This window comes from Scyliorhinus canicula, chromosome 6, assembly GCF_902713615.1.
Source record: "Scyliorhinus canicula chromosome 6, sScyCan1.1, whole genome shotgun sequence".
Classification (NCBI taxonomy): domain Eukaryota; kingdom Metazoa; phylum Chordata; class Chondrichthyes; order Carcharhiniformes; family Scyliorhinidae; genus Scyliorhinus; species Scyliorhinus canicula.
The window spans coordinates 100707257-100722150 of NC_052151.1; the positions used below are offsets into that span (position 1 = coordinate 100707257).

At 46.7% G+C, this 14894-nt stretch overlaps 1 long non-coding RNA gene across 1 annotated transcript in view; it reads right to left on the bottom strand.

Moving 5' to 3' along the window:
* The window catches only part of LOC119967344, a 131323-nt gene that overhangs the window by 24427 nt on the left and 92002 nt on the right, over positions 1-14894 (bottom strand). The window contains exons 2-3 of the long non-coding RNA XR_005460964.1: positions 4233-4416; positions 2930-3005 (exon numbers count right to left, since the gene is read on the bottom strand). This is a non-coding gene — a long non-coding RNA (uncharacterized LOC119967344). The remainder of the gene's footprint in view (positions 1-2929; positions 3006-4232; positions 4417-14894) is intronic.

A 14894-nucleotide genomic window follows, 5' to 3' on the forward strand; every position in this document is an offset into this window, starting at 1 on the left:
TTCACTAATGTCCTTGAGGGAAGGAAATCTGCTGTCCTTACCTGGTCTGACCTACAGGTGACTCCAGATCCACAACAATATGGCTGACTCTTACAATGTCACTCAGAGGACGGCATGTGGTGCAGTGGTTAGCACTGGGACTGAGGAGCTGAGGACCCGGGTTCGGATCCTGGCCCTGGGTCACTGTCCATGTGGAGTTTGCACATTCTCCCCATGTCTGCGTGGGCTTCACCCCCACATCCCAAAGATGTGCAGGTTAGATGGATTGGCCACACTAAATTGCCCCTTAATTGGAAAAACGTAATTGGGTACACTAAATTTATATAAAGAAAAAAAAAATGCCACTCAGTTCGAGGGCAATTAGGGATGGGCAACAACCTTGCCTGCATATGCCCACATCCCATGAAAGAATAAAGAAAACAATTGTCTGAATTTTTTGAAATCAGATGGCAGGATAGAATCCAGTATTGAGACTCTTGCAAGATACTGCATACTTAGCAGCGAGAACATGCTCATCAGAGCTCACATCACCGGGTGGGTCACGTGGTTCACATGTGGGTTCTCGCATACAAAAAGCAATATCTACAACCAGCATATCTGCGTGGGTTTCATCCCCATAACCCAAAGATGTGCAGGTTAGGCGGATTGGCCACGCTAAATTGCGCCTTAATTGGAAAAAATAATAATTGGGGACTCTAAATGTATTTTTAAAAAAATATCTACAGCCAGCTGAGCACGAGAACATGTACCGCAGGACATCCCAAATTTAGATCGAAGGACAATCGGAAAGCCAACTTCAAATCCTGCAAGCAGGATCCTAATACATAGGAAAAAAACAACCTTGGAATATAAAATGTCATCTCGCAAATTCAACATTCCAGGAGAACAGAACTAAGTCAAAGGATCGGGAAAAGAACCGATGTCAAACTAAGATAGAGGTGGCCTGCTCGCTGTGGTGGGGGGAGGGGGAGGAGCCATTCCCAAGACACCTGCTATTGTTGAACGTTTGTGTGTTTCTATTATAATCGTCAGGGCCATATTCAAGTATTTGCCACACAAGGCAAAGTGTGCCTATGCAAAAAAAACAAATGCAGCAGCAGTCCACAGCGCTGCTGAATATAGTGCAGAGGAGCTCTGAGGAAGAGCAGGTAATGCACCATTTGAATGCAGTCCAGTTAAACAAGATGGCCCCAATTGAAACTATCATGAGTGTAAATGGTAAACAATTAAAAATGGAAGTCGACACTGGGGCCTCGGTGACAGTTGTGGAGGAGCAGATTTTCAAATATATTCGTGATGGAGCTCAAACTTTTTAAGTTTGAACAGCACTACAGCCAAGCTTTCCACTTACACTGGAGAAACATTGAAAATCCTTGGAACCACAACATACCAGTGACGTACAAAGAACAAGAGGCCCATTTACCCTGGTGGCCGTAGAAAGGCACAAACCCAGTCTAATGGGAAAAGACTGGTTACAGCAAAATCAAATCTACTTGGTTGGAAATGTTTTAAATCCACCTAGCTTGCAAATGTTTGGGGCGAAACCCATGCAAACACGGGGACAATGGGCAAACTCCACATGGCATCCAACCTGGGACCTCGGCGCTGTGAGGCCGCAGCGCTAACCCACTGCGCCACTATGCTGCCCTTAGGGACTACAAATTAACCATACATCTGTCTGCCCAGGTGGATAGCTACCCGATCCCCAGGGTCGTAGGCCTCTACGCCAAGCTGACAGGGGGCCTTACCTACTCCAGATTAGGCCTCAGCAATGCATACCTACAATTAGAATCTCAGAGGTTTGCAATGATAAATACATGTAAGGGCCTATTCTAGGATATGAGGTTACCATCAGCCTGCATTATTTTCCAGCATTCGACGGAAAGCCTCCTTCAAGGAGTTCCCAAGGTCTACCTTTACAACATTGTAGTTACTGGCATCATTCCTGAGGAACACAGGTCTGGCTTGGAGGAGGTGTTAAAAAGGTATTGGGACGCAAGTGTCCACCTCAAACATGCAAAATGTATTCCAGGCCTCAGAAGTTACATATTTAAGATTCCGAATAGTTGCAACAGAGTTACATCCCCTCAAGGAGAAACTCAAAGCTATCCGTGAGGTTCCAGCACCCAAGACTGTAATGGAGCTCAAATCCTTCCTCAGCATGGTAAATTATTATGGAAGGATCATTCCAAATTTAGCAACAACATTGGCCCTGTTACACGAACTACGAAAGAAACATCAACGGTGGAAATGGAGAGAACCTCAAGAGGAAGCTTTTTGCTTAACGAAGCAGGCATTACAATCTTCAAACCTTTTAGTTCACTTCGTACCTGGGAAACCGATTATTCTCACATGATGTGTCCCCTTACGGTACAGGGGCAGTATTATCCCACAAGATGGGAAATGGTTCTGAGTGGCCCATCACCTTTGCTTTGAGGACCCTTTCATAAACGGAGCAAAACTATGCTCAATTGAAAAAGAAGGTTTAGCAGTCAGATATAGCGTGAATAAATTCCACCAATATGTGTATGGAGGGCGATTTGTCATAATCACCAGCCATAGGCCACTATTCAGCCTCTTGAGAGAGGACAAACCGATACCACCGATAGCCTCTGCAAGGGTGCAGCACTGAGCTTTGCTAATGACGGCCCACAATTATGCCTTAGACACAGACTTGGCACACAGATTGTCAACCCAGACGCATGGAGCTGACTCCTTCTGCCACAAACCATCCCACCTCCACTAGTACCCAAGGAGACCGTTTGGCATTCAACATCTTAAACACCTTTCCAGTATCGACTAGCCACATTCGTAACTGAATCCAAAAGGATTCTATTTTATTGAAAATCAAGCGAAAGATAGAAACTGGGTGGCATTATGAGAAATCCACGCACTTGGGACCTTATTTTACCTGCCAAGGTGAACTAACCTGCGAGGATGGTGTGATCCTTTGGGGCTGGTGCGTCATCATTCCATGACCAGTCAGGGGACCCTTCTCACTGGAGCTGCATAGTGAAAACAAAGGTGAAGATGCTGGAATGCAGCTTGTATATAGTGATCTGGCATTGATAAAGCCATCAAAGAAATGGTACAACAATGCACCCCTGCCAGTCTCAGCAGTCAATACCTTCATCAGCTAATCTCCACCCCCAGGAATGACTGGGCCAGGGTCCACCTTGACTATGTGAGCCCTTTCCTGGGCAGGATGTTTTTAGTTTTGGTGGATGACCACTCCAAGTGCTGTCTATACAGGAGATGGGGACCACGACTCAGTGACCATGGTGGACACCTTACGTGAGTGTTCATTATACATGGATGTCAGAGTCCATTGTTTCTGACAATGGTACCTTTTTCTGGAGACAACTGCCAAAATTTTGTTTGAGCTAATGGGATATGCCACACAAGGATGGCCCTGTGCCACCCTTCATCCAATGGCTTGGCCAAGAAGGCCGTTCAGACTCTTCAAAACGCCATGAGGAAACAGTCTGACAAACTGTTGGCTTGTAAATTTCCTGTTGTTGTACAAATCTACCCACCACACCACTACGGGGAGTCAGGCCCGCCGAGTTACTGATGGGCCATCACATCAGAACTCGCTTAGATTTAGTGTTTCCTAATTTGGCGTGGAGGGTGGAGGCACGTCAGGTCTCCCAGAAAAGCCAACAGGCTACGCAGACGGACAACAGATCTTTCCGGATGGGGACGGTTTGGTTCATAACTTCACCTTGGCTAGCCAGACAGATTCTGTCCCAGCCTGTACTTGTATTATATGTGGTGAATGAAAATGAATGGGCCATCAAAAATCACATTGACCATTTGAGGACCGAGGGAGTGACAACACCCATTTCAGAGCAGGCAAGTCCTACTGGTGTTGTCAGCAGTCCTGTTAACGTTCTTGAATCGAGGGAGTTGAGAACTCCCGAACTGACCCAGCCGGCTGTACCATTAGAAACCGGTGAGGCCAGTTCCACAACCATTCCCGTGGATCTCATCCCCATAACCCAAAGATGTCTAGGATTGGCCAGGCTAAATTGCCCCTTAACTGGAAAAAAAGAATTGGGTACTGCAGGTTATAAAGTGCAAGGAATGTCAGGCACATTATACGTTCTTAGGTGCAAGGAATTTTTCATTATGATCAGCGATATTCCTCTGCATAAGTAAAATCGTCTTGTTATCCTTCAGTGGAAAGCAGATCAGATACTCTCCAAGTTTAGTACCTCAAGTGTACTCACCACAATTCACCACAGATGTGCAAAGGAAAATGAGGCATATCAGAATTCTGACCACACTGCTAACATTGTTCGGCGCACAGGTATGTTGGCCAGTATCGATCCAAATTCCAAGTCATGCTGGTGCACTCAAACAGACTCCCGAGTTGCTGGTTTGAGAGTAGCATTTCACCTTGCAGGTTAGTATCTGTGAGATAGACAGAAGGAACAAAGCATTTTTTGCCATCTCTGGAATATTGGGCGCAATTCTCCGCACTCACGACGGTGCGGAGAATAGCGGGGGTCGTAAATTTTTACGGCCACGCTAGTCCGACGCCCTCCCGCTATTCTCCCCCCCCCACGCCCAACTCCCGACACGAATCGCTGCCGCCGTTTTTTTACGGCCAGTAGCGATTCTCAGCTGGCCGATGGGCTGAATTCCAAGCCCTTTACGGCCGTTTTTACGAACGGCAAACACACCTGGTCTGGCCGTTCGTAAAAACGGCCGTAAAGTCCCGATCTTGGCAACCATGGCACCGATTGGCACGGCAGTACCACGGCCGTGACAAGGGTGCCATGGGCCCGCGATCGGTGGGCACCGATCGCGGGCAGCGGGTCCGATTCCCGCGCACTCTTTGTCCTTCTGCCGCCCCGCTGTATCACTTCGCGGGGCGGCTGAGGGGCATCCCGGCCCGCGCATGCGTGGGTTTCGCGCAAATGCGCGATGACGTCATCCGCGCATGCGCGGGTTGGAGTCTTCCAATCCGCGCATGCGCGGCTGACGTCATGTGACGCGTCAGCCGGCGCAAACTCTGGAAAGCGGGCTTAATGAAATTCGTTAAGCCCGCGATGCCGGAGTTCATGGCCGCGGCATACTAGCCCCGACCGGGGACCAGAATCGGTTCCCGGTCGGGGAGGGGGAGGCTGGCGTCAAACCTGCCCGGATTTGACGCCAGCCTTACGATTTCTCCCTCTCTGGGAGAATCGGGCCCATAATTTCTTGAGGTGAAGAGATGATTCTGCAATCCCTCAGTCCAGTGGGGAAAAGCCATGGGCTGGATTCTCCGATTCTGAGACTAAGTGCTGACACCGGTGTGGGACTGGTGGCATTTTACGACCGGCAAAACAGTGCAAAACAGCCACCGAATCCCTGCGGGGTGGGGGGGGGGGGGGGGTTTAAGCAGGCACGCAGCGTACAGCACCCGGTTCTAGCTGCAGATACGACTGGAGAATTGCTGGATCCATGGCAGTGGCCTGCAGCGGCCGTGCCGTGCAACATGGCGCCGGCCACGAGCGGACCTGGCCATCCAAATAGTGATCCCCTTTGGCTAGGCTCACCACTCCCAGACTACCCCCATCAGTGCCCCCAGCCCCCACCAAAACCCCCCTGCCCGCGGATTGGTTCCCCCCTGACTGTGGTGCCGCTGGACTTAGTCTGCAGCCGTCACTCCGAGTTCCCGAAAACAAATACCACACGCGACTGACACTGTCAGGAACTTGGCCCATCGGGGGCGGAGCATCGGGGGGGAGGGCCTCGGGTAACATCCCAACGCCGTGCAGTGTACTCCTAGAGTACGACGTTTTGGAGGGGTCGGCGCATTGCAAAAGAGACGCCGCCACCCCCGATTTTGGCACCAACGTGGATTCTCCGGCCGATTGACGAATGCGATTTTGACGTCTGAGACCGGAGAATCCAGCCCCATGTTTGCAGTGAGTGTATAAGACTGGTAGGTCTGCACCTTTGTGGTTTGATCCATAAAATGTAGCACTCCACATCGAAACATCAGAGCCAGGGATAGCAAATTCAGACCCTATATAAAGCTTCAATAATTATAAGCAAGCACACTTGTCTGTGACTGTCACAGAAAAACGGAAAGAGTTGGGAAACAGGATCCCTAAATGTCATTGAAAACCCTGGAACACCATGTAATGAAAATAGAGGGCGAGATCTAACCAGGGCGTGGGATCTAACTCTCTCACCTTGGAGACCTCAGACGAGCGCCGCTCAACATTGGTCTCCATAAATGCGGACCAGTTGGAACGGCACTCATTGGGTCTCCCAGGGGGATTGGAGGCCCCCAGGTGCATGCCATCTGGGCAGGGTGGTACGCTAGCCCTGCTGGTACTACCTGGGCAACCTACCAGTGCCAGCCTAGCACTGCCAAGTAGCCCAGGTGCACTGCCAGCTAGCAGAGGCACTTCCAGGGTGCCACGCTGGCACTGCCAAGGTGTCAAGCTGGCTTTTTTTGCAGGGTGGTGATTGGGTTGGGGTTTGCCGTGCGGGGCAGGCCCAGGTACCCCTTTATAGTGAGTTGGGGCTTGGGGAGGCTCGGGATCACGTTGGGGCCTCGAGAGATCAGGACGGCATTTAAAAATAGCGTTGGATCTCTCACTGCACTGAGTTCTGCCAAGCGAAGCTCCTCAGTGCAGAAAATGGGGCTAAGTACGGCCTCATTGGGGAGTTCCCTGCTGAGGCCTCCAATCTACCTGGATTGGCTTTAGATAGTGAGATGTTTCTCGGGGCTGGCAATGGGACATTCAGGTTGATTGCGCCCAGAATTTCACTTATTCTGCCATCATAAACTAATGCTCTTGATTATAAAAGGTTACTTGAAGGTTCTGGGAATAAAAAGATTTTGTGAAAATATAAACGATCAATATATTTTAGTTTCGAATAATATCTAAATTTATTTTTTTAAATCCTGGTTCATTAATACCTTTCAGGAAGGAAATCTGCCATCCTTTTTTAAAATTCATATATTTTGAGTACCCAATACATTCTTTCCAATTAAGGGGCAATTTAGCATGGCAAATCCACCTTGCCTGCACATCTTTGGGTTGTGGGGGCGAAACCCACGCAAATGCGGGGAGAATGTGCAAACTCCACATGGACAGTGACCCAGAGCCGGGATCAAACCTGGGCCCTCGGCGTCTTGAGGCAACAGGGCTAATCCATTGTGCCACTGTGCTGCCCTTGACATCCTTTTTTAAAATAAATTTAGAGTACCCAATTCATTTTTGCCAATTAAGGGACAACTTAGCCTGGCCAATTCACCTACCTTGCACATCTTTGGGTTGTGGGGACGAAACTCACGCAAACACGGGGAGAATATGCAAACTCTACACGGACAGTGACCCAGAGGCCGGGATTGAACCTGGGACCTTGGTACCGTGAGGCAGCAGTGCTAACCACTGCGCCATCGTGCTGCCGGAAATCTGCCATCCTGACCCAGTCTGACCTAATGTGATTCCAGATCCACGTTTTTGTGGTTGGCCTTAACTGCCCTCTGAATGGTCCAGCAGCCACTTGGGTCAAGGGAAATTGGTGATGGCCTTATCAGTGATGCCCATGTCCAATGGAAGATTTTTAAAAACCTCGTAGTCAACAGATCCATTAAGGTTGTTGTATCATACAATACAACTACAAATGTGATAACAGATTAACTAGATGGACTTTCATCTTTTTCATTTGACAATTCCCATGTCCCCTTTTCATCTTGGTTCTCATCCAAGGATGATGTTGCCCACATTTCCAAGCAAACTGTTGGAATGAAGACTATTTTCAACAATTTGTGCCTGACGTTGTTAATACTTATGTAGCTTTCTCTGTTATATGCACATTTAGGCATTGATCAATCTATTTCAATCTTTTTGAGAGAGAGTTTAATTAAAAACAGCAATCGCATTGCATATTTCCCCAAATGTTCATCACAGTGAACAATACCAGTGCTGAGGAATGGAAACTTTCCTAGTGTAGGGTAAAGTCTCTGCTCTCTGCAACAGAATGCTCCAGTTTCCAATCTCAAAAGAGCACTCCCCCGCTATATCTGTACAAACTTTTTTCCATTTCTCATATTTGCCTCACTGCATGAAATTGCTCAATTAGCACCAGTTTTATGTTCGAGGTTCAAATTAACTCGGCTAAGATTGAAGCTGAACAAACTTGTTTCACCACTGACGACCAGCAGACAGAGAAGATCCATCACTCTGGACTAGATTTCACCCCTGGTTTGAGAGGTGAAAGAGCAATGTCCAACTACTTCTAATTCTTTACTTTGGAGACAGAATAATGAAACATTTTTTGTGTATTTAAGCCACCAACGTAGCTACTGGCTCAATGAAGAAGGGCCTTCAATGGTTGGATTCTGGTTCACCCAGGCCAAAGGAGTCTAGTTCATGATGAGTTGGCTGATTTTAGATCACGTTAACTGTAGTGAGAGAGCTGCAGTTGGCTCTAATGACAAATTTATATAGAAAAAAGGCTTGTATTTCCAATCTTGATTTTGAGCTCTTGACACCTCTTAGTGTGTGTGTGCATGTGTGTGTGGTTTGTATATGTAATTTGTGTGTGTGGCTTGAATGTGGTTCATGTGTGCATGTGTGGGTGTGCAGCTTTTGTGTGCCTGTGGTGTGTGGGTGCATGAATAGGTGTGCATGGGTGTCAGTATGTATCCATACCTTGAACACGATCAAGGTCAATTTGGTGCTCAACTACTGGCACTCACTATCCAAGCATATATAAGGAGCAATTACTGCAGGAATGGCAGTATGTTTGGAGCTGTGTTTTAGCAGAAGGGGTATGAAGAGAAAATTGGAGGGAAAATGCCACAATGCAAAACTAGAGTAAATGTTTTGTGGTAATTGAAATGTTTCACCTTTTATAGAACCAACATTGCCTCTTAAAAAAAAACAGGAGGAATATTTCTTCGTCCTGTGGGGACAAAGGTTTAAAGGGAATATCAGTGCAATGACATTCCTTTGACTAATGCAGACAGAAGTCTTGATTGGCATTTATTTTCCAGGGCAGCAATCAGTGTTCTGAGAGGTTTCCCACATGAAGTGTTTGTCAGAGTGGTCAAAGTGTCAATGATCCCTCGAGTGCAGCGCCTGGCCTGTGGAAGAGGGCTGATTTTCAGATATGATAAGTTCCAAACTGTTGTCACATTTCAGCTATGATCGGGTTCCCTTGCTTTAGATTGTTGTACAAACACTGTAGTAGTCAAGAGTGCGTGAAATAAATTTGGGCAGAACGACAGTGCAATCAAATCACCAGGAGCTCTTTGAATTCTTTATGATTGAGTAACAATGTGTTTTATTTAAATACTCCATTTATGTTGAACCTTTTGAACTTTATCAAGGGTCAATTTGGACACAACTATGTTGTGTAAGAAGTCATGACACTCTTAAATCATTTAATTCAAATGGAAGGAACAGCATGTCTTGTCACAATTCCACATAGACCATGTGAAACCATAAATTACCAAATGCATTACCTTTTAAAAATGCTCCAAGTTCATTCTAGCTTATTTAAGCACAGTTAGGACCTAAAGCTCATGTTTAAAGAGCTGTCAGTGATTCATTCACTACTTTAATTCACTGAACTTTATGAACATGTGGAGAAATATTAATAAGATTTTATGCCTATATGAATTTAATTTGTCTTACTTTACTTCGTAGGAACTACAGCATTCTATTGATTTATTCCAGTATTTGACCAAAATAGATACAGCAAAATGCTACTTTAAAAAACAATGATGGGTACTCTTTCCTCTTCATCTCTCTTTTCAATCCGTATCATGCACCTGCTATAGCTGAGCAGAGTAACAGAGCCTAGAAATTCAGCAATCCTTTTGGCATGTGGATGGATGGCGGGAATGCATGGGGTGGTACAAGGATTTGGAGCCAGAAATGGGTACTCTAGATTTCCTCCCTTCCTGAAATAAATCCTGTGAAATAAAGCTTGCCCACCCAAAAGCAGTGAGCCACGCAAATGATGGGATACTAAGGTTGTGACCTGTTCTCTCAGAAATGGCATCATTCAAGGTAATATCCCATCAAACTTAATGAAAACCTGAAAAGAGATGCCTGAGTTCCTTACCTGACTTGTTAAACTACAAGATGTATGACATTGCAGATTGTGAACATCAACAACTATTATTTAACAAAATAAAAAGTCCAAAGGCGCTTCACAGGAACACTATAAAACAAAGCATAACAACGAGCTACATAAGGAGATAAGTTGGGTGATCAAAGGCTTGGTTAGAAAGTTTGTTTGATATCTCAACTGCATAACATGACTTTTTTTTGTACAGTTCTGCAGAGAAAATACTCGATACACGGCCCTCCGGTATTTGAAGCAAAGAAATGTACTTCCTCCTTGCTATCCATTATGGAGTCTTTACCATAAGCCATTCACTTATATATTATTATGCATAGAACAAGAGCAGGATGAAGAGGAAATTAGTGAAATGTGCAGGATAAGGCAACACCCAAAAAAAATAAAGTATATAAAAGCAAATTACTGCGGATGCTATAATATGAAAAAAAATACTGGACAATACAACAGGCTGACAGCATCTGTGGAGAGAGAAGGGAGCTACCGTTTTGAGTCTGGATGACACTGTCAAAGAAAGCATTGTTCCATTAGATTGTGAAGACCAAACTACACTTTTCCAGATGTATTAGAAGAGATCTCCTTAAAAAGTAAACAATTCAGTAAAAGTCATTGAAACAATCCTTTGATCTGTCACAACAAAACCCCCAACTAAGCTCAAAGCCAAACAAATAACTTATTTCTGGACAGTGAACTTCATATTTCAAAATGCTTTTACTACACATTTCAATATTTATAACAAATGATTCCTTTTTCAAAAGTTCCTTTAGATAGGGCAGCATGGTGGTGCAGTGGTTAGCACAGCTGCCTCACGGCGCTGAGGTACCAGGTTCGATCCCGGCTCTGGGTCACTGTCCGTGTGGAGTTTGCACATTCTCCCCGTGTTTCCATGGGTTTCACCCCGACAACCCAAAGATGTGCAGGGTAGGTGGATTGACCACGTTAAATTGCCCCTTAATTGGAAAAAATTAATTGGGTATTCTATTTTTTTTTAAAGTTCCTTTTGATATTTACAATAAATATTTATTTTCTCATTGTGTTTCCATGGTGCTTTTCTACGCTGTTCCCAAGCTGATACTGTTCTATCTCATTACCAAATGGCCAGTGCTGTGGGCTGTGTTGTAATATCATGCTATAATATGAACAAAAAATGAAAATGGCTCTTTAAATTAAGGTGCCCCTGATCACGAGGCTTCTAATCACAGGGAGGTTCACCAGCTGTGGCCATAGATAATTTTTGTTGAAAACCAGCCTCTGGAAAACGTCCCACTTACATGAAGGGGCTGATTGGAAAGTTCACGCAAACTAACATCAGGAGCATGGACAATTTAATTGGGGAAGAGCCTTAGCACAGCATTTCTGCTGGCTCCTGGATCTGCCTACCACTAATGGGTACACAGACAGAGCTCATTGTTACCTTTAAACTACAAAGATGGGTGGCACGGAGGCACAGCGATCAGCACTGCTCCCTTATAGCACCAGGGACCTGGGTTCAATTCAACCTTGGTTGACTGTCTGGAGTTTGTATATTTTTACCGTATCTGTGTGGGTTTCCTCCGGATGCTCCGGTTTCCTCCCATAGTTCAAAGATGTGCAGGTTAGGCGGATGGCCATGCTAAATTTCCCCTTAGTGTCCAACGGTTAGGTGGGGTTACAGGGATAGGGTGGGGGCGCGGTAGGTCATGGAGGGTCGGTACAGATTGGATGGGCCGAATGACTTCTTTCTGCACTCTAGGGATTCTATGAGTCTGAAAGTTGGCAACCGTTTTCTCATTTTGAATCCATCCCACATACTGGCAGAGAGGAGAGAATGAGATTAGACTCTAACATGATCCCTGCTACCTTTCTAATATCCTCTGAGATGATCCTTAGAGTGTCCTTAGATTGCATTAAGTGCAATGTTCAGTGAGCCTTTTTAGTCTAGGGCCGCTGAGGCGTGAATCCTGAGATCTAGGATCAGTAAAGTCATAGAGGCACAGAATCATTCAGCACTTCAGCCCAGCACTTCTGCGCCAATCTAAAACAACCATTCTAATCCAGCATTTGGCCCATAGCCTTGGATGCACTGGGATTACAAATTCAGATCTTTTTTTATGAATTTAGAGTACCTAATTCATTTTTTTTCCAATTAAGGGGCAATTTAGCGTGGCCAATCCACCTAGCCTGCACATCTTTGGGTTGCGGTGGTGAAACCCACACAAACACGGGAAGCAACTGCACACAGACAGTGACCCAGAGCCAGGATCGAACCTGGGACCTCGGCGTCGTGAGGCAACAGGGCTAACCCACTGCGCCACTGTGCTGATCCCAAATTCACATTTAAATACTTCATAAATGTTATGACGATCTCTGGGCGGAATTCTCCGCAAAGGCCGACGCCGTCGTGAAACCCGGAGCGGCATTTTGTGTAACTCGCCCGCCGGGCCTTGACGCTCGCGTCAAGGCGGCGCGCCGAGAATGATGCGGCGGTGGTGCCTGAGTGATGTCAGCCGCGCATGCGCAGGTTGGCCGGCTCCAACCCGCGCATGCGCGGTTGCCGTCTTCCCCTCCGCTGCCCCGTAAGACGTGGCGGCTTGATCGTGCGGGGCGGCGGAGGGGAAAGAGTGCGTCTCTTAGAGACGCCGGCCCGATGATCGGTGGGCACCGATCGCGAGCCAGTCCCCTCCCGAGCACGGCCGTGGTGCTTGATCCCCTCTCCGCCCCCCACAGGCCCCAAACTTACCTGTCGCGCGCTGTTCACGCCGACAGCGACCAGGTGTGGTTACCGCCGGCGTGAACCCGCCGGGGTCGTCAGGCCGCTCGGCCCATCCGGGCCGGAGAATCGGCGGTCGCCGGGAAAAACGGCGAGCGGCGATTCTCCCCAGCGGGGGTGGGAGAATCGCGGGGGGTGCCAGAGCGGCCCTCCAGCGATTCTCCCACCCGGCGTGGGGAGCGGAGAATCGCGCCCTCTGCCTCCGCCACCCTTTCAGACAGCGAATTCCAGACTCCCACCACCCTCAGGGTAACAAGGTTTTTCCTCACATCCCCTCTATCTCCTGCCGCTGACCTTACATCTATGTCCCTTGGTCACTGACCCTTCCTCCAAGGGAAAAAGGTTGTTCCTGTCTATTCTATCTATGCCTCTCATAATTTTATACATCTCAATCATGCCCCCCCTCAGTTTCCAAGGAAAACAATGCAAGTCTATCCAACCTCTCTTCACAGCTAAACCTCTCCAGTCCAGGCAACATCCTGGTAAATCTCCTCTGCACCCTTTCAAGTGCTGTCACATCCCTCCTATATTGTGGATGCCAGAACTGCACACAATACTCTAGCTGTGGTCTAACTAACATAACCTCCCTGCTCTTAAACTACATGCCTCGGCTAATAAAAGCAAGTCCACCATATATGCCTTATCCACTGCATCCACTGTATCCACTGCATCCAGAGCACTGTATCCACCTGCTCTGCGACTTTAAGGGATTGGTACACACACCAAGAACCCTCTGATCCTCGGTGCTTCTCAGGGTCCTGCCATTTATCACGTATTCCCTTGCTTTGTTTCTCCTGCCCAAGTGCATCACCTCACAGTTGTCCAGACTGAATTTAATTTTCCACTAATCAGCCCATCTGACCAGCCCATCTATATCCTCCTGTAATCGAAGGTTATCCCCCTCACTATTTATCATGCTACCAATTTTCACATCATTCGCCAACCCTCCTACACTCATATGTAAATAATTTATATAAACCACAAATAGCAAGAGCCCTAATTCTGGCACCCCCCTGGACACAGGCTTCCAGTCAGAAAACGCCTCATGACCATCACCCTCTACTTCCTGCCACTCAGCCAATTTTGGAGTAGTTGACCTCTGCAGAGACTCCACTAAAAACTATCAAACACATCAGTCGCCTCTGATTTTAAAAAAGAACATTGGAGCAAGATTAGGCTATTCAGCCCTTTAAGCCGACTCCACTGTTCGATAAGATCATGACTAATCTGGTTGTGGTCGTAACTTTACTTTCTAGTCTGGCCTCTGTAACCTGTGGTCCTCTTGTCTATCAAAGGTCTGTCCAATTCAGCCTTGAATAAATTCAATAACCCTGCCTCCATTGCTTTCTGCGGAAGAGAATTCCACAGACTTATGACCCTCTGAGAGAAAGAAATTCCTCTAATCTTCATCTTAAATGTGAGATCTTTCTGAAAGTGTATCCCTTACCTCGAGTCACCTTTTCCCCCAGCATCTTTGTGCTCTGTGACACACTCAATGACAAACCACCATCAGAATTATTCCATCATAGGGAAGCACGGTGGCGCAGTTGGTTAGCCTTGCTGCCTCATGGCACTGAGGTCCCAGGTTCGATCCTGGCTCTGGGTTACAGTCCGTGTGGAGTTTGCACATTCTCCCCGTGTTTGTGTGGGTCTCGCCCCCACAAAGATGTGCAGGGTAGGTGGACTGGCCACGCTAAATTGCCCCTTAATTGGAAAAAATGAATTGGGTACTCTAAATTTTTTTTTAAAAAATAATTATTTCATCATTGCACTGCAATGGATTCCTCTGGCTGGTGAATGAGACAAAGAACATTGAATTGTAACCTAAGTGATAATAGGATTGATAGAGCAGAACCAAAAGGTGCCACCTTCATTTTCCTCTTCCACAAGATTTTGCCGTGATTTATCGGGGAGTAATGCAAAGCAACAGATAACAGAAGAGTCCACTATTTAATAGCTACATCATGCGAATGGTTCCAAGTGAAAAATCAATGTTGCCATATTTCTTAAGGACCATAGGCTACTCTCCTCTGTTGAGAGA